This window comes from Myotis lucifugus, unplaced genomic scaffold (assembly GCF_000147115.1).
Source record: "Myotis lucifugus unplaced genomic scaffold, Myoluc2.0 scaffold_441, whole genome shotgun sequence".
NCBI lineage: Eukaryota > Metazoa > Chordata > Mammalia > Chiroptera > Vespertilionidae > Myotis > Myotis lucifugus.
Genome location: NW_005871489.1, coordinates 529,204 through 551,564, shown reverse-complemented (window position 1 = coordinate 551,564; position 22,361 = coordinate 529,204). Strand labels below are relative to the sequence as shown.

Below are 22,361 nucleotides of genomic sequence, written 5' to 3'. Positions count from 1 at the left end.
AGGCCTGCAGGGGAGGGCAGTTAGGGGCGACCAGGCCAGCAGGGGAGGGCAGTTAGGGGTGACCAGGCTGGCAGGGGAGGGCAGTTGGGGGCAATCGGGCCTGCAGGGGAGCAGTTAGGCGTCAGTCAGGCTGGCAGGGGAGTGGTTAGGGGGTGATCAGGCTGGCAGGCAGGTGAGCGGTTGGGAGCCAGCGGTCCTGGATTGTGAGAGGGATGTCCGACTGCTGGTTTAGGCCCAATCCTGTTGGACATCCCCTGAGCGGTCCCAGATTGGAAAGGATGCAGGCTGGGCTGAAGGACACCCTCTCCCTAGTGCATGAATTTTGTGCACCGGGCCTCTAGTAATAATAATAGTAATAATAATAATAATAATACTCAGCACTTAATTGACTCCCTAAGAGGCTTTAAACCTAGAAAAGATTTGAAAGTAAAAGAAATACTCATCTGTAAAATAATAAATTTAGATTTATGTTGACCCAGAAGTCTCTTTTCTAGATTTTCTGATGGCAAAGCCTGAATCATTCATAGAAACTGGACTTTTCATCTTCAGGGGGCTGGTCTGGGTCAGTGATTTGGCGCAGGCTTAGGTTTCCCTGTTGGTGACACAGTGTGTCTTCTTTCATTGTGTCCCCAAGACCAGCCTCTCAGCATAATTGCAGAACCTTGACATTGGGGCACCCGTTAAAGATACAGACCCCAGGGCCCCACTCCGATGTATGAACAGCATGCTGATGCGCAGGGCCTGGGAGCCTGGTCAGCCCTCGGTCAGGGCATGGCCCTGGATGGATGCCTCCTTTTCCCTTATCTTCAAACATGTGCAGCTTCCCAGGGAAGTCTGAGATCAGGGTGAGGACTCTTGCTGTCTTGCAGATGCCCCTTCTGGCTGTGTCCTACGTGGCGGAGAGCTCCCACTGCTGGTTGCTCTCTTTCCAGCCCCATCCAGAGGTTTGGGGGAGGTTGAAATGGACAGTCCTGGCGCCAGTAATCCTGGCGGGTATTTCACTTCTCTGTTTCACTTTGCTCATCTGTAAGAGTGTCAGAGGTTAGCTAATACGTGAAAAGCGCTTAGGAAAGTAAGTGCCTCGGATGTAGTAAGCCTCCCATAAATAAGCACTGCTATTATTATTAGCACTGCTATTATTATTCTCATTGAATTATTGTATTATTATTAGTAGTGATACTTTAATAATTATTATTACTAATAGGAATGACAACCAGGTTCCCTGGGTGAGAGAATCGAACCTCTGAACTTGACTCAGCCCAATTCCAGGCTCATATTCCACCCAATGCAGCAAACACTGTGAGCTGCTCACGCGTGCCTGGCTCTGGGCCACGTGCTGTAAATGAGGCTCCCACGGAGGAAGCATGGCCACGCCATTCCCTCAGGCAATGGAGTGTGCTGGGACCTGGGTTCAAGTCCCCCCTCTGCCACTTGTCAGCCACCTGACCTCGTAAAGGTTACTTTTCTCTGAGCCTCCATTTCTTCCATGCAAAATGGGGGTCTCTGTTGCCAGCATTAGAGTGAAATGCAGTGGCAGCCTAGCCACTTTGGAAAACTATTTGGCAGCATCAACTGGAGCTGAACAGATACGAACTCCCGGACCCAGCGATTCCACTGCCAGGGACACACTCGGAGAACACTACAAGAATACTCACATGTTATGTAGGTACGCCCTACTCCCCAGCACTTCCACAAAAACATGTGCACATGTGCACCATACGTGTGATTTAGACCATGTAAGAACATCCCAGCGAGATTATGCGTGATGGCCCCAAACTCCCGGACCTGCATTGGCAGTAGCCTGGGCAGGTGGAAGGACGATCCTCCAACAGACTCCTACAGCGAGGAGAGTGAAAATCTACACCGCGCGCTTGCAGACACGTTCAGCAGCAGAAGCCAGGCACATAGGATGTGTACTGAGTCATTTCATTTATTTAAGTTAAAAAATGGGGGAAATCAGTCTGTGATGCCAGAGGTCAGGATATTGGTTATTCTGGGGGTGAGCGTTAGTGGTTATCCTAAAAGGGGGGCAGGGTCCGGGGCTGATGGGAGCTTGGTCCTCCCGTTCTACTTCCTGACCTGGGTGCTGGTTACTCAGGTGTGTGTGCTGTGAAACCTCATCATGATCTGCTTTCCTCTGGATGTGTGCTGTGCTCCAACAAACAGTTAAATCATAAAAATGAAGTGGGAGAATGCTTGAGCAGCCCATGGCCCTGAATAAGCAGCCACCGTTATTATTGTTCTTTTCTTTGTCTTCTCAGCACCCGAAGTGACCTGGAATCAGAGAAGCCAAAGGGACTGGCCTTCCGCCCTGCAGGGAGTAGCGACCTATTCCAGTGCTAGAGCTTGCGAGAGAAAGGGAGTGCACGTGTGAGCGTGCACATGTGAGCGTGCACGTGTGAGCGTGCACGCCTGCCTGCCTGCGTGTGGTCAGAACCCCTAGGGAGGCAGGCACCAGCTGATTCCACACCAAATGAGCATGTTCTGCAGCTCGGCCTTCCTGCAGGGCGGGACCTCTCCTACTATGCAATTTTTCAAGAGCTCCTTGATCCTGCTTTTTGCTTCTCGAGTTTGTCCTTCACCACAGCGGGGACCTGGGTCTGGCCCAGGGGTCAGCTCCAGTCGTGTCCGAGGAAGACCTTCAGGAGGAGGCCAAGCTCCCCTTCCCAGCCACCCTGCCCAACCCCCCCCCCCCCGCCCTCATGTCCCACATCCCTCACGATCTCTGGGAATCGGTAGCGTGCAGACATGTCGGAGCCTCGCTGACCCTTTGGTCTGTGCACTTGGAAAACCGTCCTGGCCCGCTAGCCTGAGCTGTTAGCGCTTGAGTCATTTCCAGATTTGAAATCGTGGTTAGTCCATGTGCATCGGAGAAAGCCCTGGTCCCCTTGTATGGATCGGGTTCCTCCATGGGAGAAGCAGGGGGCGGGGAGGGGTGGTGTCCTGTGTCCGGGAGCTCCTCTGCCTCACTCGGTGGGACCAGCAACACTCTTAGTGTGTGAGCTTCTCAAATTAGCTGAAAAGGGAAACAAACAAATAGAAATGGGGGAATGAAAGTTAAGGTGGAACATGAAAAAGCAAAGGTGGGGCGGGGAGAAAAAGAGATTTCTGGAAGCTCTCCATCGCCTGCCAGGGGCCGCTGGAGGGGGCCCCTGCTCTGGTGGGACAGGCCATGCCTCGGAGACACGGGTGAGCTGAGCTAGGAGTCGGACCCGGTGGGTCTTGGGTTTGTGCCTTTGGGGCAGACCCCAGACGAGGAAGCCCGAGGCCCCGTTTTCAATAGTAACTTAACCAACCCAAAGTGGAGGGAGGGGACCGGGAAGCGTGTGCGTGGTCACACACACACAAAAAGGGACTTTTTTTCAGGGCTACTATGGTTGATCTTGCAACTCTGTACATATGTATGTAGACACTTTTAAAAGCACGTATTTATGTCCCTGACTGTAAATGCCCCGTTTTTAAAGTTTTATAACTTGTGTTATTTAATTAATCAGTCGACCGGCTGCCGTGCGGGCTCTGATAATGGTCCAGGAGAAAGTTCTCACGAGATCCTCACATGGGCAGAAAAACACTGATCGTTGGCCTACGTCCCAGTTTTCCTAGTTCCCACCCGGCTAACAACCGCTGTTTGTTTTAAATGTTCGTAAACTGGAAGGAATCCTTTCGCCCGCTTCTGAAACTCGCCCTCTTGAGCATGAACATCCGTGGCTGTCCCTTATCCTCACGAGACGATGTTGTCCCATAAATGTCAACACTCACGTTCTGTACTGTACCCAGCCTCTCAATTCTTGAGGGTTTTCCCCGTTCAGCAGCGAGGGAGGCTTAGGAACCCAAAACTTGGGAGGTCACCTTCAGCGATTGGCAAATCCTGGGAGTGTTGTGGGGTGGGGGGGTTGGGGGCCACTCCTTTTTTGCATGTGCAAACGTGCTGGTCAGCTGTCAACCTCCGGAGCCTCAGGGGAAGGGGGAGTGGTTCACAGAGTGGCTTCCCTGGCCCGTGGGAGCTAGGGAGGTGGGTTTGGCCCTCCCAGGGAGACAGTTCTGTATCTGCCATGTGAAGAAAATTAACAATAAAAGTGTGAAGTGCGATTGTAAGGAAGAAGTGTGGGAGTGGTCATTTGGGTTCCTGTGTGTTATGTCTTTCGTTTTGGTGACATCTGTGTTTTGGGATGGAAATGGGCTGGGGAGGGGGGTTCTCCGAGGGCTCCACTCCTGCCATGAGAGGAAGCTGAGGGAGTGAGGGAGCTCACGGTGGAAACATCTTACCTGGTGGTCAAGGTCACCTGCTTTCAAATCCCCCTCCCACCTGCCGGCAGTCATTTAAGCCATTGCACGACTAGGAAAGCCACCTGTGACTGCAAATATGTTCTCCTTAAACAGCTTTATTGAGATCTAATTCATATACTGTGTAACTTACCCATGTAAGCATACAAAGCTGGGGTTTTTAGTTCACGGAGTTGTGCAACCCTCGCTATCAATTTTAGAACATTTTCACCCCCTTCCTCCCCGAGCCCCCGGACTTTTGCTCCCCCCTGAAGCACAGCCAGCCCAGAAGCGCGGATTTAGAAGTGCGGACTCGGGTTTCCAGCCAGGGTTGATTGGCAGCTGTGCTCCCTACTGGCTGTGTGACCTTGGGCTGGTCACTGACCTCAGCTGGGTTCCTTGTTTGTGCTCACCTTCCTATGTCCTAGCGAGGATTAAATTAGCTACCTCTGAGTCTCTTTAAGGCGAGTTAACTTACCTGCTTCCCGGGTCACTTGGCTGATTGTTGGAGAGATTCGTAGCCTTCGCCCCACTTCCACTGAATCAGAACCATCCCGGGGTGGGTCTTGGTCATCTATGTTTTTGTTAACCAGTTCTGTTGTCCCACCAAGTTTAATGCCCACTAAGGTCAAGGACGATGGCCATAGCATTGACTGAAAATAAACATCCCTGGCTCGAGCCAGATCACTGTGGTCTCGGGGCCCGAGGGCTCAGGGCCCGTGGGCAAGCCAGGTGCTCCTGGTTAATGCTGGTTAAGGACAAAAGGAGGCTTGAGGCCACAGCTAGCTGCTGGGCCCCGGGGGTGGGAAGTGTTTCTCTGAGCTTCCTGCCCCCAAGGAAGGAAGCCTGGGCTCCCTTTGGTGTGAGGTGAAGACAGGGAAGCAGTGATCTGGGTGGGGTGGTGGGGTGGTGGGGTGTCCAGCTCCCTCTGACCTGCTGGGTCCAGAGGGTGTAAGTCCACTAGGCTACGGGACTACACGTGTCAGAATGCCCCATAGCTTTGCCTTGCTGCGGCTCAGCTGAGGAGACCAACTGCTGACGCCTCACTGGAGGGGACCTGTGCGCAGAGGGGGACCTGGCCCAGGGTCCACCCCTTCTCTGCACAGCTGAGTGGGGTCAGGCATGAAGTTGCCAGCCCGGTGGGAACCAGAGGCTGCAGCCTGTCCCCATCGATGGAGCACAAAGTAAGTTTCTCCCTTCTCCTACTCGAGCTGCAAGGGCAGATAAGGGGAAGGGCCCTGACTTCCATGCAGGGCCTGGGGCTGGGGCCACAGAGAGCCAACAACTGGCACAGATCCAAGAGTGAGGGTATTCCTAACTGTGGCGCCCTAATGCCTTATTTATTCCCCCAGCCCTGGTCCTGCCACCTGTGATGCTGTGTGTTTCTCTGGACGGGGAGGGAGGGGGCGAACGTCTCTGAATCTCACCATGTTACTCTAAGAACCCTCCAAGGGCTTCTCCTGCACGTAGAATAAAATCCAACTCTCCTTTCTGGTTTAGAAGGCCCTCTGGCCCCAGCCTCACCTTGCACAGCACCTCCCCCGCCTCTGCCCTCTCTCTTCTAAAGCCATAGCCATTGTTCAGCTCCTGGAGAAGGAAGCTCCCTCTGCCACGGGGTTTTTGCACAAACTAATCACTCTGCCTGCAATGACTCCCTCTACTCCAATAGCCACGCAGCTCTCAGCCTAAGTATTGTCTCCTTCCCTGACCTCTCCCTTGGCCTTGTTGATTTTATTTACTGCCTGAGATTTTCTAGTTTCCCAGCTTCTCTAGAATGTCAGCCCCTGGGAGCAGAGGGACCATATACAGTGGGGCCTTGACTTACGAGTTTAATTCGTTCTGAGACCGAGCTCGTTAAGGAGCTCGTTAACTCAAATTACTCTATCAACTCAATGCAAAAAATCTGCCGAGAGACAGCTGGTATCTCAAAAAACTCGTTAGTCGGGACACTCGTAAGTCAAGGCCCCACTGTATGTCTATTCCTGTGTTGGCTTCAGCTCCAGCATCCAGCAGGCCCTCAGGATTCACTGGGGGACGCAGTGAGAGGCATTCCTGGGGAAATTTGACTGCACGGGAGTCCTTGATGAGTGGGAATCAAAAGCAGCTGTGTGAAAATGGCCGGCTTGCAGCTCCCAAGCCGGGTGCAGCGTTCTGCCCAAGTATTAGCCACGGCCTGCTTCTGTGTAGGGGTTTTCACTTTAAATGTCACTGCTTCAGAGGAAGGGTTTCCAGATAAGATCCAGCATGCCTCATTACATTTGAATTTCAGATAAATAAATGATTTTTTAAAGCATAAGTATGCCCCAAATATTCCATGGGGCACACTTACACTGAAAACAAACAAACAAACAAAAGCTCTGGACCCAAAACGAAAGTGTAACTGGGTGTCCTTTATTTTTATTTGCGAAAACCGGCAACCCTACCCAGAGGGCTAAGCCTCTCGGGATGCCCTTCTCCTCGGGGACCTCCTGCCGGGGCCAGCTGGTCACTCTGAGCACTTGTCGGCCAGTGCTGGCCCTCAGCCCAGCAGCCAGGGCAGCGGGTCCCCTGCTGTTCATTACGGCTCCTGCTTTGGATGGGAAGGTCACCAAGTATCAAGTGGGGCCCTGAGGACTCTTTAGAGGGTTCAAGTGGCTCTTGACACCTGCCTACAGCTTGGGGTTGTGGCTCTGACTTATCTTTGATGCATAAGATTAAAAACCAAAAAATAAACACCTTGTCTTTCTTGCCATCTGATGCGAGATTCTGGGTCACAGGGGCAAACGGTGGAGCAGCTTGGGCACTGGCTGGGAGGATGTTGCCAGCTGCCACCTCTCTTGGGCAAGGAAGGGCTCCTACAACTGAGGGCCCCGGCTCCTTCCCAGAGCCAGGCTGAGTGAGCTTGTGAGCCAGCTGTCACATGGTCCACATTTGCTCTGTGTTACCCAAGAGCCATTCGATGATGCTGGCAGGGCTGCAGCAAGAGTGGAGGAAGGCAGGGGCATGGGCCCAGGGAAGGGCAGCTGCACGGTGGGCCATCCATCCCAGGGCCATTTAGGCCAAGGGTGTGTCCAACTCCCAGTGAACTCTTACTCTGTGCGCTACCTCAGCACTAATTCTTGCCCCAGAGCCAATTCTCGTGACTCCTTAGGCACAGAATGTTTAATTTTTTAACTAGAAAATGTACTTTAGAGTAACCTGAGAAAAATAGAGAAAATCCAAAGAAATCTCCAGCCACTGGAGGATTCTTTAATCCTTTAGGTTTTTATGTAAACAAATGTTACCTAACTGGCCATGCCTCCAACCTGCTGGGTGATCTTGAGAAGCTATTGAAACCCTCTGTGACTCAGTTTCCCTTCCTTGTAGGGTTGTTGGGAAAATTAAGTTGATTGTAACATGTATGTGGAACAATGCCTGGCTCCTGGTATGGGCTGTGTTAGTTTCTGTGTCATTCATCCTGGGCTTTTAAAACTTTAATATTATTATTCCTCTGTGTTCACTTTAATGATGGTGGTGGAGTCTAATACAGCCACTTCTAAGTTTTCGCATGGACACTGGATATCTTTGTACATATTTGCTCACAGTATGATTACAACCATGGGAATGAAATGACTGTGTTAAAGGGCACTACAGTCATGTGCCACTGACCCATGGGGAAACGCTCTGAGAAATGTGTCCTTAGGTGATTTTGTCGTGTTCGAACATCACGGAGTGCATTTGCACACACCTAGATGCTACAGCCCCCTCCACACGTGGGCTGGACCGTACAGCCTATTGCTCCCAGGCTATCAGCCTGGACAGCATGTTCCTGTACAAAACAATATGAGATTAAATCAAGCATAAGAGAAAATGATGCAATCAAGAGATGCACTAAATGAGACGTAGGAGGCTGCTGCAGAGATAACGTGTCAGACTGCTTTACAACAGACTTATTTTCCCCTGGCCAGCTTGGCGTTGACCTATGTGAACCAGGAGGTCATGGCTGGATTCCCAGTCAGGTCACACACCCAGGTTTCGGGCTTGATCCCCAATGGGGGGCCTGCAGGAGGCAGCCAATGGATGATTCTCTCTCTTCATTGATGTTTCTCTCTCTCTCTCTCTCTCTCTCTCTCTCTCTCTCTCTTCCTCTCCCTCTCCCTCTCTCTCTCTCTCCCCCTCCCGCCCTATCTGAAAGCAATAAAAACATGCTACAAAACAACAAAAAAGGCTTGTTTTTATAAGTAGGAAGGGTACACTCTTAACAATAAAGTATAGACCAGTTATGGCGAACCTTTTGAGCTCGGCGTGTCAGCATTTTGAAAAACCCTAACTTAACTTTGGTGCCGTGTCACATATAGAAATTTTTTGATATTTGCAACCATAGTAAAACAAGACTTATATTTTTGATATTTATTTATATATTAATGCCATTTAACAAAGAAAAATCAACCAAAAAGACGAGTTCGCGTGTCACCTCTGACACGCGTGTCATAGGTTCGCCATCCCTGGTATAGACAGTAAATGCATAAATCATAATATCGTCTACTATCAAGTGTTATGCCCTGCACATACCTGCACGTGCTGCACGTCTATGCCTGGCAGCGCAGTAGGCGCATTTACAATGGCGTCACGACAGTCACGTAAGGTGTCACGCTATGACGTCATGACGTTAAGGCTGCTGTACGGCTTGACGTTCGGGCTGCGACGTCACAGCTGAGAGGAGTTCTGCTCCGCCTTGCCGCCTTGTATCCCGCAGGTCCTCGCGGGGAAGTGCTGTGGCGCTCGGCCGTGACCGGTGACCCTGCTGACCATGCACCAGTCCGGGCGCTGGATGCGGTGCCCTTCGCAGGCAGCCGCGGGGGTAGGTCCATCCCGCTCCGCGTCCGTGGAGGAGGAATAGGCCGGGAGGGTGCAGGCCTCTGAGGTTGCAGACAGTGGCCCAAGCCGCCGGTCCGTTCTAGAAGGTCCAGGTGGAAGCTGTCTGGGCCCAAACCCCCATGAGGCACCCCCGGTGCTGCACATGTGTGCGGCCCGCGGCTCTTCCCAGGTTCCGTAGGCCAGTGGCTGGCAAACTGCGGCTCGAGAGCCACATGTGGCTCTTTGGCCCCTTGAGTGTGGCTCTTCCACAAAATACCACGTGCGGGCGCACGTACAATGCGATTGAAACTCCGTGGCCCATGCGCAGAAGTCAATTTTCAGCCTGGGCGAGTCTATTTTGAAGAAGTGGTGTTAGAAGAAGTGTGTCTGTGTCGGTCGGGCCCCGGGATACGCAGCTCGGGGGAGGCGCGTTTGATTCATGCAAGAGTTGAGTGAGCCAGTCAGCCAGCAGTCTCATGTGCAGTGGTTCGTGCTAGTCGTGTCCGCAAATCGCGCGCGGGTGACAAAAGTTCCTACTCGAAGCATAAAGTTACCTGTATTTTTCCAACCAGCTGCAAATCCTACAGGTATTTTTGTCATCAATTTAAGAATTGTAATTCTTTTGTGTTGGTGGCTTTATTATTATAAAATGAAACATTTTTTAGGTGCCCTGTTTGAGATGGCTACAGAGAAGAAGCAAAGAAAAATGCAAGACGAAAACCGTGAATTTAAAGTTGAATGTACCTACTTATATAGTTTAAGTTTAAAAAATTTGGCTCTCAAAGAAATGTCAATCGTTGTACTGTTGATATTTGGCTCTGTTGACTAATGAGTTTGCCGACTGCTGCCCTAGGGCTCCGGGGTCTGCCTGACGCCAGCCCAGGTCCTCAGGGCCGGGAATCCCTGCTGAATGCGGGCCCTACGGGACCTCTGCTGGGAGAGGCTCCGAGCTCGGGCCCTGGCTCAGTCTCCAGCCAGTTCTGCAGGCCCATGCAAAGTCCATCTTGCTCGCAGGCCCTCGGTCTCCTCCAAACAGCTCCCTGGAGAGAGGCGTGCGGAGAGCTCCATGCAGAGCTGGTGCAGGCCACGTTCTCCCTTCCCCGGTGACGCGGATCCAAGGGGCCTCCCAGCCAGGTGTCCCGGGTGGGCTTATCTGGACCCAGCTCTGTGCACATCTCCACTGCTCAAGGTCTAAAAAAAAAAAAATCTCAGGCTCAGCATCCCCCGCAGGTGCCCGCGGGGAGCAGTCCCTGGTCAGGGGGATGTGCGGAAGGAGCGCTCCATGTGGCAGAAGAGCCGTACCCTGGATAGCCAAGGCCAGATTGCATTTTTATTCCTGTTTTCCTCCTCGTTCCCCAAACACATACTCATGGAACCTTTCCCAGGCATGCGCCCCTTGCTTGGGACAGCGTCCCTCCCTTGACCGTGCTGCGCAGTGGTTGGGAGAGGACCCTAGTGTGGCCTCTCCTGACAGTGAGCTGGTGACAGGCCCTGGGGGTCCATCCCCTCCTCCTGACTGAGGCCTGTTCTCTGGTACGTCTCTTCTGAACACTGTTCCTCTGTAGGTTCCCAGTGATTAACACCAGTCCAGGTAGGAGCAGCCACGGTGGGTGGAGCCCTGGCTGTCATAGGAGCACAAGGTTCTGTGATGGTGTTAACAGGAAGCAAGGGACAGATAGGGTGACAGGAAGGGTATAATTGTCTCCAAGTGCTTAGAATGTTTTCCTCCATAAAATTCGCCAGGTGTGGCCTTGGAACAGAGCTAGAATCTATGGCATAGAAGGCGACGTGCAGGCCTGCTTGTCTTTTAACTTAAAAACATGCCAGTGATTGAGACTTTACAGTGGACCCGTCGCGATACCACACTGAGGCCAGTGCCATCACAAGGCCCCCCTGTGATTGGACCAGTCCCTGCTGGGCGGTAGGAAGTCCAGGACTCCAGGAGCAGTGGGGGGGGAGACCAAACAGGTACTTTGTACTTCTCTTCACGCCTTTCCTGGGTTTTTGTTTTTAATCAGGCTCCTGTAGCATAGAACATGCTTGTGACAAATGTTTCTTCCATTTGGGATGCTTTCTACCCTCTGAAAAGCAAGGTGTGTGTTCCCGCCAGCTGGACCAGTGAGAAGGGTCGGATGACCACATGGTGGGACATGATAGGGAGTAGGCGACGTCCCTTCTGAGTCGGGAAAGAAGCTTCCTGTACTCACAGGGGGAGATGGTCCCCAAAGAAGGTCTGGATCATCCTCTCCAGACCTTGGTAAACCTAAGGACCCTGGAAACTTACCATAGGAAGCTGAGTGACCCTACTCCAGGAGGGGCGCTCCCAGGAATCGAGTCTGTTTGGAAGGCCTTCTACGACGTCCCGCTGTGCCCACTGTGACACTGGGCACCCGGAACTGTGTCTGGCCTGTGGGTGTGAGCCCTCATGTCTAGTGTGGGGTGTTCTGAAGAGCAAGCGAATGCATGTAGACGATGCAAGTTGGTATCCTGTGTGTGCATTCAGCGGAGGGAAGCCTTCAGTGGAAGGAAGGCCGGCTGGAAACTTACAGTCTGTGGTTATCGGCACACGATTGTCTCCTGTTATTTTTGTGGGTAACTTGTTCTGGGTTGCATTCTTTCCTCTGTGCACATGCACCCCTGGTGTCTCCCCCTCTGCTTGTAACCACAGCAGTCCTATTGGATTAGGGCTCACCTCTATAACCTCATTTAACTTTAATTACTTCGTTAAAGGTCCTATCTCTAAATACACACTCTACAGCAGGGGTCCTCAAACTTTTTAAACAGGGGGCCAGTTCACTGTCCCTCAGACCGTTGGAGGGCTGGACTATAGTTTAAAAAAAACTATGAACAAATTCCTATGCACACTGCACACATCTTATTTTGAAGTAAAAAAACAAAACGGGAACAAATACAATATTTGTATTTGCATGTGGCCCGCGGGCCGTAGTTTGAGGACCCCTGCTCTACAGTGTACTGGGAGTTAGGATTTCAACATGTGAATTGGGCAGGGTGGGGAGGGGGGTGGGGGGGAGGCACACAATTCAGTCTGTAACATGAATAATCTGATATTTTCCTGTCCAGTTGACATGAATAATCTGATATTTTCCTGTCCTGAGGGAGGGCCGTGGAAGAGAGAGCTGAGTCTAGTAGGTGTGGGCCTCCAGTGCATGCAGGAAATTGGGCTGAGTCTTTGCTTTATTAACCTCACCAAAAAACCCCTCCCAACCCTCCTCAAGGGCACATTATTGCCCTTTGCTAGGCTCATAATTAGTAGGAACTAGATATATCTTTTTTTAAAAAATTTTTTTAAATTTTTTAGATAGCTTGTATCTTTGTACTCTCCCACCATGTATGTATCAGTTAGGATGGGCTATTTATGCTGTGGTAACAAACAAAATCTTAGTTGCTGATAACAAATGCTTATTTCTTGTTCATACTAGGGTCCCAGTGCACGAATTTGTGAACCTTGGAAGGAACTGTGGGCTGCGAGGCTGTGGTGAGCACAGGGGCAGGTCTTGGCCAATCCTCTGTGCCCCTGCCTGGCCCTTCCCACCATGGCCCCCGGTTCCCTGTCTGCCAGCAACCCCGTTCCCACCACTGCTGCTCCCATGCGCTGATGGCGCCGGCCCTGCTCACACCCGCTGATGGCATGGAGCGATTGGGGCCGATGCCAGCAGTGGGTGCGAGTGGTGGCTGCTGCTCTGATCACCCCTCAGGAGCAGGGGGAGGTGGAGAAGTCCTCAGGGGCTTTCAGGGTTGGTAGCCGTCGCTCACACCTGCTGATGGCACTCAGTTATTGGGACCAGTGCTGGGCGCTGGCAGCAGGTGCAAGCGGGGTTGGCACTGGTAGCAGGTGCGAGTGCCTGGCAGGACTGTGGCATGCGAGAGCAAAGAATTTTTAGTAACCACCAGAGGCTTGCCCTGATGACAGCGACCAGCGCCCCGCCTTGGTCTGGCGCCCCCACTCACCTGCTCCATCATCCTGCTGCAGCCGATGCCCGCCATGTTTCATGCTCTGCCACCTGCCACCAACACCTGCCATGTTCCACATGCGCCCCCTGGTGGTCAGCAGACATCATAGTGACCTGTTGGTTGTTCGGTTGTTCTGCCGTTCCGTCTATTGTGGCTCCTTTGTTGAGACAGAACAGCTGCCTGCTATCTTTTCTTTTGTAACTTATAAAACAAAACACAAATACCAAAAAACAAAAAAATCACACAAAACAAATGTACAGCTTGGTGAATTATGTAAAGTAAACTCCCTCCTCACTACTACCCAGGACAGGAGTGGAACTTTGCCAGTCCCAGGGCCACCTGTCCTCATTCCTCCAGAAAGTAACCACTGTCTTGACTTTCATACCAATCTGTTCCCTGTTGTTGTTTTTTAATTAAACTTTTTATTTTTAGACTAGTGTCCCTGTGCACGGATTTGTGCACATTGAAAGGAAATTAATTAGGAGAAATATTTTAATATCGCTATTTGCCCTTTAATAGAAGTGTCAACCAAATTCATGATCAACAATGACAGACCAAAACACAGGCGTGCGATTGGCACCAGCGAGAGCTGTGTATGTATCGCACAGGTGCGAGTCAACTTAGCCTTTTATAGATGTAGATAAACTTGCTTAATTAGACCTGCTTTCTGATTTAGCTAAACTTTTTCCAGCCCAGTGAAGCACCCCAACTTCTCTTTCAGGTAATTGTCAGCAACACAGCACTAAATATCAACATGAAGCAGATTATTATTGTAGATCACGCAGGGAGAAAAAAGGGTAAAATATTTAACTGTAGCAGCGTTTGATTATATTCTGCACAGTGAAAAAACCTGAAGTCATTTTCAGGGTCCACCATTTCTTAGTTCTTTTCAGTTGGGTCAAGTTTCTAAGCTTTCTAAATCTCAATTTTCTGGCTAATGAAAAGAAAATAGGATTCTACTGAGTCTCCTATCTATCTACTCCAGGACTTCTGTGAGGATCAAACGAGATAAGGCATGTGAAAATGTTTCCACCTGGCTATAAAGCAAGTTGGGTTTCTGGGCTGAAGAAACTGCAAGGAGGCTAGCTGTTGCTAGGGAGAGGAAGCTGGGCGTTGCTATGTGATGTCATTACCTGGCGCCCACAATGACCATTTCAGGGCTGGGCTGGGGGCTGCATTTTGTGACATGGGGTCTTGGCAGCATTGGCTGCAATTTGGTGGGGTGTCACTCTAGGGTGGTGGCGGGGCTTGTTGTGTCCCACTTGGGGGAAGCCAAGTGTTGGTTTGTCAGCACCAGGTCTGTGGTGCTGTTTATTTTTCAATGGCCAGTGCGTGTCACGGCAGCTCCTGCATTGAGCGTCTTCTTCCTGGTGGTCAGTGCACATCATAGCTATTAGTCGGAGGGAAGGACGGACACTTAGCCTTTTATATATATAGATTCTAAATTCACATGTAATTGTAAGAAATACTTACAGAGATTCCGGGTTCCCTTTTCTCAGTTTTCCCACCATGGTAACTATGGTACGAGATTACAATCAGGATATTGACATTGTAAAGGTCAAGATGGAGAACATTTCCATCACCAAAGAGATCCCTCACTTTGCCCTTTTATAGTCACACCCACTCCCCCACCCTTCTCCTCCATCACCCAGGACCACTATTCATCTGTTCTCCATCTCTGTAATTTTGTTATTTTAAGAATGTTATAAAAATGGAATCATACAATGTGTAACCTTTGGGGATTAGCTTCTTTTCACTCAGCATAATTTTCTGCAGTCATCCAGGTTGTTGGGTCATCCTTTTTATTGAATAGTTTTCCAGGCTGTGGATGCACCACAGTTTAACCGTTCCCCCACTGGCAGACATCGGGGTGGTTCTGGTTTGGGGCTGTTATGGCGAGAGCTGCTGTGGACTCCTGTCCAGGTCTCTGTGTGAACGTAGTTTTCATTTCTCTGGGATAAATTTTTGGGAGTGCAGTTGTTGGTTTGTGTGCCTCGTGTTGTTTTATTTTTAAGAACCAGTCAAACTGTTTTCTAAAGCAGCTGAGCTATTTTATGTTTTCCAAGATATGAGTGATTGATCCACTTTCTCTGCATTCTTGATAGCATTTGGTGGTGTCACTATTTTTATTTATATTTTAGTCATTGCGATTTTAATTTGCATTTCTCTAGGGGCTAATGAAGCAAGTCTTTTTACGTGCTTATTGGCCATCTGTATTTCCTCTTTGGAGAGATGTCTACTCATGTCTTTCACTCATGTTATAATTGCATTGTTTGTTTATCACTGTTGAGTTGTGAGAATTCTTTAGTATGATAGTCTTTTGTCAGGCATGTGGTTTGAAAATATTTTCTTGTCCTTTTTTGTTCTTTTAACAGGGTTTTTCACAAAGCAAAAACATTTTTGATGAAGTTTAATGTACCAATTTATCCTTCTGTGGACATGCTTTTGGTGTCAGTCCAACAACTCTTTGCCTAGCCCCAGATCCCTGAGTTTCTCCTGTTTTCTTCTCTAAAAGTTTCATGGCCTTATGTTTTATACTTAAGCCGGTGATTCATTTTGAGTTAATTTTTGTGAAATGTGTGAGACTTAGGTCAAGATCTTTTTCTTCTTCTTCTTTTTTTTTTTTTATGACTGTTCACTTACCTCAGCATCATTTGTTAAAAAGGTTGTTTCCTCCATTGAATTGCTTTTGCATCTTACCAGAAATCAGTTGGGCATATTTGTGTGAGTTAGACTATTTCTGGATTCTCTATTCTGTTCCATTGATCTACATTCTATCTTTCTCCTGCCTTTCTATGGCAGTTGACTCTATGCCAGTATCACGCAGTCTTGAAGCTCTTATAGCTATACAGTAAGTCTTGAAATCAGGCAGACTAATCCTTCAATTTTATACCCCCCCCAATTATTATTTAGCTGTTAGGTTCTTTTGCCTTTTCATATAATTTAAAAATAATTTTAGAATTTTAGCATAATCTTATCTATATCTACACAAAGAAATCCTACTGAGACTTTGACAGGAATTGTGTTAAAACCTATATATCAATTTGGGGAAAATTTACATTTTTACTATGTTGAATCTTCCGGTCATGAATACATGTCCCTCCATTTATTATGTATTCTTTGATTTTTTAAAATCTGTGTTGTGTAGGTTCAGCATAACAGCCCTGAACATGCTTTCTTAAATTTTACCCAAATATTTCAGATTTTAAATTATTACAAATGCTATTCTATTTTTAACATTGATATTTCTGTGTTCCTTGCAAGTATAAGAAAATTCAGTTGAATTTTGTGTGTGTGTGTGTGTGTGTGTGTGTGTGTGTAGATCTTATATCCTGTGATTTTAATGAACTTAACCAATAGTTCAAAGAGTTTTGGGAATTTTTTTTTATAGACAATTATGTCATCTGTAAATAGGGACAGTTTCATTTCTTTTCTGATCTGTATGCCTTTTATTTCCTTTTTTTGTATAGAATTAATCTTAATTCTTTTAAAAATACTTGGTAGAATTTTCAAGTGAAACCAGCTGTGTCTGAAGATTTGAAGATTTCTTTTTGGGGACTTTTGAATTCAATTTCTAAAAATAGTTATAGAATTGTTCAAATTATCTATTTCATATTGGGTGAGTTGTGGTAATTTGTGTTTTTATTTATCAATTTCTTTATCAAATGTATGTGTGTATAGTAGTTCCAGTAGTCCTTTATTATCCTTTTGATCCCCTATCCATTCCTGATATTGCTTCTTCTTCTTCTTCTTTTTTTTTTTGTTAGTCCTGCTGGAAGTTTGTCAATTTTATCAACCCCTTCATAGAACCAGTACTTTGTTTCCTTGATTTTCCATATTGTTTTTCTATGTTCAGTTTTATTGATTTCTGATCTTTGGTGTTTTCTTCCTTCTACTCGCACTGCGTTTATTTTGCTCTTTTTTTTTTTCTAGGTTCTTGAGGCGAGAGCTTAGATGATCTATGTGAGACTTTTTCTCCTTTCTAATATATGCATATAGTGCTATAAATTCCCCTCGCAGTGTTAGCTGTGTTCCAGAAATTTCGATCTGTTGTGTTTTCATTTTCATTCAGCTCAATGTATTCTTGATTTCTCTGGAGACTTCCTCTTGGCCCATGAGTTATTTAGAAATGTGTTGCTTAGTATCCAAGTCCTTGGAGATTCTCCTGTTATCTTCATTTGTTGATTTTCGGTTTGAGTCTATGTGGTCAGAGAATATGCTGGACAACTTCAATCTTTTATATTTGTTGAGCTTTATTTTTTCCAGTTTTATTGAGGTATAATTGACATCTAACGTTGTATTAGTTTTAGGTGTACAACATGATTTTATATATACGTATGTAATATCACATTATATATAATAATATTTTACATATATATATTGCAAAATGATCACCATAATCAGTTTAGTTAACATCCATCACCTCACATAGTTATAATATTTTTTCTTGTGATGAAAGCCTTTAAGATTTATTCTTTTAGTAACTTTCAAATATACAATATAGTATTATTAACTTTAGTCACCATGCTGTATATTTCATCCCCAGAATTTATTTATCTTACAACTGGAAGTTTGCACGTTTTGACCCCTTTCACACATTTTGCTCACCTCCAGGCAGCCACCAATCTTTTCTGTTTCTATGAGTTTTTTTTTTTTTAGATTTTCAATATAAATGGGATCATACAGTATTTGTATATCTCTGTTTGACTTGTTTCACTTAGCAAATGGCCCATTCATGTTGTAAATAGCAGAATTTCCTTCCTTTTTATGACTTAATATATTCCGTGTGTGTGTGTGTGTGTGTGTGTGTGTGTGTGTGTGTGTGTGTGTGTACAGGGTGTCCCCTCCAAAATGTATACACACACTTTGAATGATTATAAAGGCAGTGTTTATTACATACATTTCATTTTCAAAATTGAGCTATCAGCTGTTAAAGTATGTATATATTTTGGGGGGGGATACTGTGTGTGTGTGTGTGTGTGTGTGAGAGAGAGAGAGAGAGAGAGAGAGAGAGAGAGAGAGAGAGAGAGAGAGAAAAGAGGGGAAGAGGAGAGAGACCTTTTGTTTATTTATCTATCAATGGACCCTTAGGTTGTTTCCAGGTGTTGACTATTGTAATTGATCCTGCCAGGAACATGGAGGTACAGATTTTTTTTCCAAGATAGCAATTTTGTTTCCTTTGGATTTTTATTCAGAAGTGGAATTGCTGGATCATATGGTGGTTCTATTTTTTCATTTTAGGAGAAACCGCTATCTTGTTTTCCATAGTGTCTGCACCAATTTATATTTTCACCAATAATGTTCATCTCTTCTCCACATCTTTGCCAGCATTTTTTATCTTCTGTATTTTTGAGGGTAGCCATTGTAACCGGTGTGAGGTGGTAGCTCATGGTTTTGATTTACATTTCCCTGATTAGTGATGCTAACATCTTTTCATGAACCTGTTGCTTGATCACATAATCATGTTGCCTGATACTATTCTGATTTTTATACCTTAAAAAAAAAGTTTTAAGGATCTCCTCTTTATCCTTGATGATCAGAAACCTCACAGTGTGACCAGGCAGGGCTCTTGTTTTTTTTTTTTTTTTTTTTTAATATATTTTATTGATTTTTTACAGAGAGGAAGGGAGAGGGATAGAGAGTTAGAAACATCGATGAGAGAGAAACATCGATCGGCTGCCTCCTGCACCCCCCACTGGGGATGTGCCCGCAACCAAGGTACATGCCCTTGACTGGGATCGAACCTGGGACCCTTCAGTCCGCAGGCCGGTGCTCTATCTACTGAACCAAACTGGTTAGGTCCAGGCTCTTGTTTTTATTTGTTATACTTGGTGGGTCCTCTGTTGGAAGTTTGAAACTTTCCTATTTTAAAAAATATTATAAAAATAAACATTTCATTTATCTTTCTAGAACTTCTATTGGTTCAATGTTTAGCTCCTAGATTGATATTCTAATTGTCATTATTTTTAAAATCTTGACTCTTTCCTATATTTTTGAGAGAGTTTCTTAGAACTCTTGCTCTTCTGTTTACTTTCCCCCCCCCCCCCCCCCCCCCCGCCCCCGGCACTCGGCTCCCAGCTTGCTTAGGAATTGTAGGAATTTCTCCTGGGACCTCACTCCTCCTGCTTGCAAAGTCTGTTCACATTTTGTCTTCTAGCTCGTGTTTTCTTCACCCCTGTGGGTTTCTATCTTTTAAAAAAAATTACAGTTCTATTACAGGTTTTGGAAGGCACTGGAAATATGCATGTCTGAGCTATCATGTTTAAATTACAGCAGATTCTGAACAATGCGGTGGTCAGGGGCCTGACCCCCTCGCAGTCAGAAACCCACATATGACTTTTGACTCTAGCTGGTGCTTCGCATCCTGGGATTCAAACAACCATGGATTGAAAACAGTACTTTCCGTCTGCAGCTGGGAATCTGCGGTTGGGAAAGTGAAAGTGACTGTCTTCGGTTTGCTGGTGGTTGAATCTGCTGATACGAAACTATTGAATACAAAGGTCTGACTGTATTTGTTGAATAAATATCTGGATGTAAGTGGACTCACACAGCTTAAACTTGAGTCATTCAAGGATTAATTGTACTACTCTAGAAAGAAACACTTCATCCTTAAAACAGTTCCAACCTAAGCTTGTAGGTGACAAGGCCTTGAACAATAAGGCCCAGAAATGACAGATTCTGGAAGGCAGCTCTGCCCAGTGCCTGGTGGATGGTAGCAAGTCATACGTCATCTCTGTGGAGAAGGCAGCAGTCTCTTAGAGAAGAGTAAGCAGAGGATGAGGATTGATCTGGGAGAAATAAAAGATGGGACAAGTGTGGATTAGGGAATTCTACTTTTTCCAAGTTCTGCATTTTCCACCTAGGACCTCCGGGAACCTGTTTCTAGCACAGGGTGTAAGGCCTGGCTGGAATCCTGTTTGCATGTGAGACTAGTTTTTTGTTTCTTTTTTAAGTAATATATTTTTATTGATTTCAGAGAGGAAGGGGGAGAGGTATAGAAACATCAGTGATGAGAATCATTGATTAGCTGCCTCCTGCACGTCCCCTATTGGGGATCAAGCCTGAAACCCAGGCTTGTGCCCTGACTGGGAATCGAACCATGACCTCCTGGTTCATAGCTCAACACTCAACCACTGAGCCACACCAGCCGGACGAGACTAATTTTTATGTGCTATATTTATGTAAACATGTTCAATCCAGAGGCGACTGGAGGATATAGCACCTGTCTGAGCTCAGAGCCTGTAGGAGAAAAACAGCTGCAACGTCTTTCAAAGGTGAACCTTCGTGACGTGGGACGGACCTGGCACTTTTGTCAGCTTAGCATCCAGTCCCCTTCCTAACAATATCTTGATTCTCTGAGGGGATAACCTTTTCCCCAGGTGGCTGGTTTAGTCAGGACAAGTTGAGTCTGTTTATTTGCCTGTGGGGCATGTCCTTCCTCTCAGCAGCCTAGCACTGCCGGGGGGTGAGCAGGGCATCAGGTTCTGCCCTTGTCTGAGACTTTGGATTCTGAGAAAGTGATAAAACACCAGGAACAAAGTGGTTGGCAGTCATGCATCTCAGCTGTTGCTCCCTGACCAGATACTTGTGCCTTGGCATGGCTCCCACAGGCCTTGCTTCCAAGTCCCTGGAGATGCCTTTAGGTGGTCTTGTGTCACTTACAGTTTTGGTTGCAGTCTGCAGTACTGACTGGTTTTCTTAAGGAAGAGCAGGCTATCTATCTGGAAACAGGACACGGGTGGGAGGCTGGAGGACCAGGCTTGGAACATGGGCACAGACCAGGCTGTTCTGGAGGGCTGAGAAGGAGGAAGCATGAAATCCAATTTCAGTAGAAGTAGTCCACCAGAACTAATTTGCAGCTGCCAAGGCAGTCAGTTACGTCATTAGGCTATCCCCGCAGAGTTGCTCTGAAATTGTTCCTCATCGTCCCTCCATCTCGACTGCTCTCTCCAGATGTAAAGTCTCAGTTTGGAGGACAGGGTTTGACAAGTTTGGTAGATTGCCAGGATCTGGAGCAGAAGAAGAAAGGCCCCCCGTTTTTATTTTGTTTAATCCTCACCCAAGGATATTTTTCCATTGATTTTTTAGAGAAAGTGGAAGGGAGGGAGGAAGGTGAGGAGGGAGAGAGAGAAACATCAACATGAGAGAGACATATTGATTGGTTGCCTCCTGCATGTGCCCCGACTGGGGCGGGGGATCGAACCTGCAATTGAAGTACATGCCCTTGACCAGAATCAAACCTGAGACCTTTGATCCACAGTTGGATGCTCTAACCACTGAGCACTGGGCCAGGGCAGGACCCCTCTTTTTGACTCCCATAGCTAAAGGTGAAGTAACTAATACTGAACACGATTGGAATTGCCCCAGAGTAAGAAAGGAAGTTGGATTTAGCCCCAAAATGGGCAAGCCCACCATACTACTGATTTTCATGTCAGGTTTTATATGGGTTCTTTAAATTTCCATATTCTTTCCAATAAATGCTCTTCATTTACTAGCCAGAATCCTATGTCTTGTACTCAAAGATCTCTAACTGACATATGTCTCATTGCTCTCATATGAACGCTGTTTATTAGTGCCTCCTAGAAGTTTGGGGATCTTGAAGTCTAGACTCCTAATTTGTTCTTATTCCATCAGCTGGATTGTAATGTTTAGGGGAATTAATAACCTGCATGTCTTTTGCTGATAGCAGGTTAGTGAGGACTGGCCAAGACCATGAAAAATGTTCTTGGCCCAAGAGCTTTGCATTGAAGTGTGAGTATCGAGCCTTGGAGACAGAGCTGTGGTATGAGTCATTGTGGCCGATCCATTCTAATTTGGCACACTCAAGCTTGAGCACTTTTCATTAAGGAGTTCATTATTGTGGGGGTGGGAGGCAATTTCACGTGAAAATGAACACGAAACCACTTTGACCACTACGGTGATTTAGTTAAAGACCAGCCAGCTCTGGGGGACCGGAACTCTCTGAAACTGTGTGTAAAGTGTTCTTATGCCTGTGTGCTTGCTTTTTAGAGAAAAGGGTCCACAGTTTTCAGGAGCTCACAGGGGTCTACAACCCAAAAAGACTGAGTCATTGACTTGTTTATTGAATTATGAGCTTGAAAATGACCCTTTAGATTGTGATATTGCCCGACTCCGAGTTTACTAAAAACCATTGAATTGTATACTTCGAATGGGTGAATTGTATGGCACTTGAATTACATCTCAAAAAACTGTTAAAAATGGATCTTTTAGACTTAACCCGTTTTTAAGCTGGGGACTACCTGCACAAGGGGCTCATCTTGGTCTTCAATGAATGTAGGTGTTATTGAGCT

At 47.0% G+C, this 22,361-nt stretch overlaps 1 protein-coding gene across 15 annotated transcripts in view; it reads left to right on the top strand.

Moving 5' to 3' along the window:
* The window catches only part of PRDM2 (PR/SET domain 2), a 95,491-nt gene extending 93,109 nt beyond the window's left edge, over positions 1-2,382 (top strand). For 14 of the 15 annotated variants that reach the window (XM_023744258.1, XM_023744255.1, XM_014468273.2 and 11 more), the window contains one exon: positions 2,262-2,382. The gene's annotated coding sequence lies outside the window, so the exon portion shown is untranslated. Of the gene's footprint in view, positions 1-1,566; positions 1,650-2,261 lie in introns of those variants that run through there. The other variant, XM_023744256.1, reaches the window with a different exon arrangement.
* Positions 2,383-22,361: the final 19,979 nt, after the last annotated feature.